Here is a 6,000-nt window from a genome sequence, read left to right as displayed (position 1 = left end):
GGCACCACGCACACCTCGGCTGACGGCACCACCCACACCTCGGCTGACGGCACCACCCACGCCTCGGCTGACGGCACCTCCTACACCTCGGCTGACGGCACCACCCACGCATCGGCTGACGGCACCACCCACGCATCGGCTGACGGCACCTCCTACACCTCGGCTGACGGCACCTCCTACACCTCGGCTGACGGCTCCTCCCACACCTCGGCTGACGGCACCACCTGCTGCAGGTATGCAGGTTGTTCTGTTCGTGGGTGGTGCAGTTTCCATACAATGGAGCTGTAGTAGCCTACATTCTGAGGATGCATTCTAAACATCGCTATTAGCATTGGGGTATCCTTCCCGGTGTACAGTATATTAACTATATTTTCTAAGCACACTTTTTCTCTAGTTTCTCTAGAAAAGTCTGCAGCCACTGCCAGCATGTTTTGTAATCTTTCAAGACCCACAGAATATTTTGTTCTAACACTAACTAACACTACTAATAACTTTGTGGCGGGCCTGTCTAGAGCTTGAATGGACAGGTATCAGTCAAAAGGGAGACATCGAAGAGGAAGGACGGGTGGGGAAGGATCAACAAGGAATGTCCAAACAGGTCAGCTCCATACATGGAGATCTAAGGGTTTGAGGTCAGATGCTGGCCGGCTCCATATATGCAGATCTAGGTGATGATCCAGTCTTCTCCATGTATCCAGGGTTTGATGAGGTCAGTGTTGTGATCTTCATATATTATGGAGACGGCCATATATGGTGGCGCGGCGTGATGTCACGAGGCGTGGCCATATCTGTCACGACGTGTGATGTCACAAGGTGTGATGTCACGAGGCGTGACCAACCAACGGACAGTAGATGCAGGTTTTCATAGTAGACCTACGGTCGCAATAAAGATTAAACTTATGTGGTACCAGAGCCATGTCCAGTGCATGCGTTTATGTGTGCTTGTGTCTGTTTCTGTTAAGTCTGTTATATTAGCCAGCCAACAAGGGAACACATATCTACCTAATATGCACACACGCACGCACGCACACACACACACACACACACACACACACACACACACACACACACACACACACACACACACACACACACATGCATGCATGCAGCCATGCACACTCGCACGCATAGGAGGCCTTAAGTATGTTTCACCAGTTTCAATTGAAACGGGCCTCCACCCTCAGGGGGGCCTCAACAAAATAATGATGTCATAGGTATATGGGGGCCTCATATTTGGTCTTGAAACGGGCCTCCAGATTCCTAAGGTCGTCCCTGAGAACACACAAACACACCAAGCTGGCCATAGGGGGCGCTAGCTCCCCTCAAAGAGCCAGAATGCAAAATGCTTGTCATTCAGCCTCACTTTGAGTTGCTCAGTGGACTACTCTGCACTAATTGGCGTCGTTAAGGCGTGCATGGCAACAGTTTGTGTCGCGTGTGATTTCACGCCAGAAGATATAAGACCGTGTTGAAAATTACCGTAGACGTCGAGAGAGAATAGAGAGACAGACAGACAGACAGACAGACAGACAGACAGACAGACAGACAGACAGACAGACAGACAGACAGACAGACAGACAGACAGACACAGACAGACAGACAGAGTGATGTTGTCTTGGACCGTTTCCAAAGCAGGAGGACCAAAGCGAGCCTATCATGCTGCTGTAGCAGTGAGGAACAAACTGTATTCCTTTGGAGGCTGTGATGGAGGGACCTTCAACAACATGGGACAGATGGATGTCCATGTCTTCAACACAGTGTCTTTATGCTGGAAGAAGTTACCTCCAGTGGAACCAGGAAGAAGAGACGGTGACCTTGAGGTTCCATCCATGCGCTACGGCCACACAGCTGTGTTGGTTGAAGATACAGTCTACATCTGGGGAGGGTGGCAGTATTACAATGTGCTTTATGCATTTGATGTTGACGCCCAGAGATGGTTCCAACCCAGGGTTTTTGGGACTGTTCCAGAGGGGAGGCGCTTCCACTCAGCCTGTTTGTTGGAGAAGATCATGTTTATCCATGGAGGAGACACCAAGATGAGTGGATACACTAATGACATGTACAAGTTGGACACCAGCACAATGGTCTGGACTTTAATTAACACCAGAGGAACTCCACCTCCTGTTTCACACAGTCACTCTGCTACCATCATTGGTACAAAGATGTTTGTATTCGGGGGCGGGAGGGGGTACCAGGGGGTCTACAACACCATCAGAGTGTTTGACACAGAGACAAACGCCTGGCTGAACACACCTTCTGCACAACTTCTACCAGAAGGACGCTGTTGTCATTCAGCATTAACCTACAATGGAGAGCTGTACATATTTGGTGGCTGTAACGGTAACCAGATCTGGAATGATGTGTGGAAATTCAGTCCAGAGACCTTCTCCTGGAAGAAGGTTGAGCCCAAGGGGAAAGGACCATGTCCAATGAATGGTATGTGCTGTTGCATTGTGGGAGATCATATCATCCTCTTTGGAGAATACAAAGGAGGTCCCACTATCTCTGATGAGCTGTTCATCTTAGACTTGAGTCCTCGTCTTAAGACGTTATGTAAGCTGGCAGTTATTCAGTACGCTGTGGACCAATCAGAACTCCCACACGACATCAGGTGGGAACTGGCAGCCAACGACAACAGACGACAACAACAATAACAACAACCAAGACCACATTCCAGACGAAGGAACAGCAGAAAGTTCAAGAAATGATGGATCAACATCTCATCCCACCTGATGGTGAGCCACCTCTCAGCATCACTTACTGAGATTCAAACCTCAGGAGACTCCTTCTCTCCAGACAGGCTCTCTAACCATTCAGCTAGGCATCAAACAATGACAATTGTTGCGTCCAAGTTCCAACACAATGCGGTGGAAACACAAACCTGTGTCTGTATGTTCCAAACTGAACACGGTGGAACTCTCTTTATTGTATATTTATTTCTATGATCTTTTTTTATTTAAAGGACCAAGGAGTCCTGAAAGGACTTGGTCTTCTATTGTTATTGTTAGTTTTTTTTTTACCTTCTCCTTCTGCCAAAAAAATAATAATCGTGAAACTCGGCCTACAGAAATAACAAAACTCTTAAGGGCGACTGTGGCTCAAGAGGTAGAGTAGGTCGTCCAATGATCCATGGGTCGGCGGTTCGAATCCCGGCTCCTCCTCCTGTCTACATGTCGAAGTGTCCTTGGGCAAAGACACTAAACCCCAAATTGCTCCCGATGTGCTGGTTGGTGCCTTGCATGGCTTCCGCCGCAATCGGTGTATGAATGTGTGTGTGAATGGCTGAATGTAATGCACAATCTATGTAAAGCGCTTTGGATAAAGGCGCTATATAAATGCACCATTTACCATTTTATCTGGTACACAGCAAGCTAAAAGGAATCAACACACCAGCACGCCAGAGACCAGAATACTTCAAACCCAAACAAATAGTTAAAAATAGAACTACAAACGCATGTTGGAGATTAAACAACAGATAACAGCCAGCACCAGCAACTGTGTTTATTTAATCACATGTGAAAAATGTGGCTTACAATATGTCAGAGAAACGAGTAAAACAATAGCTGCGTGTGATATTGAACAGTCAAACTATTCGTATCAATATATACGGATGTATCAACAAAATAATGATGTCATAGGTATATGGGGGCCTCATATTTGGTCTTGAAACGGGCCTCCAGATTCCTAAGGCCGCCCCTGCTCGCACGCATGCACATACACGCTCGCACACAAACACACATTCTTGCCACGTTAAAGCAGCATAATCCTAATCAGCACATTGGAAGATAAGACAAGTAAACAATAGGAGCCGATATTTTAAAAAATGCCATTTAAGCTCCCCGCTGCCAGAGAACAGAAACAAACCCTGGAATGTAATATTGAATGAAAGCTTTAGTCACACAGGATGAACCTGGTGTCTGTTGTTATTCCTTAAAGAAAAGGGCCACAAAATTTTCATTTTGAACAAGACAGCTTTTAAAAATCAATGAATATTTTCCTCAAATACTAGATTCTTCATGGGTGGGAGGCCGGGTAGGGAGGGTAATCTTAGTCGTTTAGCAGTGGTGGAAAAAGTACTTACCGGTAAATGTTTTACTTAAGTACATTTATATACAATTTGTACTTAAAGTACAGTACCAAAAGCAAAAGTACCCATTTTACTGTGCACTATACCACCGTGTATCAGTCTAACAAATATTTTCAATAACTTTCCACATTATCCATGCAATTAAGTTCCAGCCATATGTTAAGTTTCGCCTAGACTTGTTTTGATGGAGGCCAATAAAAGTATAAACAGCTGCTAAAAATATCTCCATCTGGTAATACCTGCTATGACTAAACTTTGAAAGTCACCTTGAACACTGTGACAGTGTGACCCCACCCTGTCTGTTTGCTCATTTGCATGCCTTTCATGTCCATACCCTACCTGTTTAGGTAGGGTATGGACCATAGGTATGGACAAACTATAGACCGATTCCGTACCGGTTTCATGGTCGCAGCCTACGTATTTCCTGTAGGCGGACTCGACGTAGCTGCGGGGGTAAAACCCTCACCAGACGCACCTCTTCCACTACAGTGAACGGCAGAGTGACTGATGTTAGTTTGCCTCAAACTTTACTCCTTTACCTGCTTTTTTACTAACACTAACATTACAAAGATGCCCAGAACATCGAGATGAACCTGTGTAGTTTATGGCTGCTCCAACAGTAGTGGCAACATAACAAATAAAATAAAACGGAATGTCTAATATCCACCGCGATGGCTGAGACCAGAGCCATTGAGTAATGGTTGAGACAAAGCAGTGAAGAATCCTGCAAGATACATAATTTCAGTCTTACCCAATACCCAATCTTTCTGTTTTATGAACACAAGGCTGCTGTATTTTATACCTCATACTAAGCATTTAAAGTATGAGGTATAAAGTACAGCAGCCTTGTGTTAATAAAACAGAAATATTTGGTATTGGGTAAGACTGGCGTTATGTATCTTTCACTGCTTTGTCTCAACCATTGCTCAATGGCTCTGGTCTCAGCCATCGCGGTGGATATTAGACATTCCGTTTTATTTTATTTGTTATGTTGCCACTACTGTTGGAGCAGCCATAAACTACACAGGTTCATCTCGATGTTCTGGGCATCTTTGTAATGTTAGTGTTAGTAAAAAAGCAGGTAAAGGAGTAAAGTTTGAGGCAAACTAACATCAGTCACTCTGCCGTTCACTGTAGTGGAAGAGGTGCGTCTGGTGAGGGTTTTACCCCCGCAGCTACGTCGAGTCCGCCTACAGGAAATACGTAGGCTGCGACCATGAAACCGGTACGGAATCGGTCTATAAGCAAGCAGCAAACAGATCACACACCGCTCTCATCATATTTCTGCAATATGGGTCCTGTCACTTTAAATAGGGACAGCTCAGCTGAACACTAATCGGGCCAATTTGGGCCAAACCAACTCCTGTCTAGGGATGGGGAGGATTACTTGTCGCCGAGGGACATTGGAATTCTAAAAGGACTTTAAAAAACTAAAGACTTTGTGAAATAAAAGAGCTACAAGCTCAAATGAACTGAAATATATATATATATATATATCTGTGTTTTGTGACCGTTTTGAGCGACTATAACATGTTGTGGATCATGTTGACCCCTTTTTCATTTGGTCCTGTGTTGTGGGAGGAGCCAGGGGGTATATAGCTGAGAAATGGCCCAGTCAGTCAGTCTGCTGTCTGGAGCTGGTCAAGGAAGGAAGTGATGTTTTGCTTAAAGTAAACTGGAAGAGTGAAAAAATCAAATGTGTTTCTCTTGTACAATCAAGTTAGGCATTTCGGAGATGCTCTTATCCAGAGTGACTTGGAAATGGTATGAATCCTACTCAACAATGATCATGTAAATATAATTAAATTTACTAAAACAATGTAGGACTATAACATATACCTGCTGTAGGTTGTAACTTGTATTACATCTGTGCCCATTAATTTGACTGTATTTCAGGGATTCATGTATGCATG

This window comes from Protomyctophum parallelum, assembly GCF_964188405.1.
Source record: "Protomyctophum parallelum genome assembly, chromosome: 5".
Taxonomy (NCBI): Eukaryota; Metazoa; Chordata; class Actinopteri; order Myctophiformes; family Myctophidae; genus Protomyctophum; species Protomyctophum parallelum.
This window is presented reverse-complemented; position numbering follows the sequence as displayed.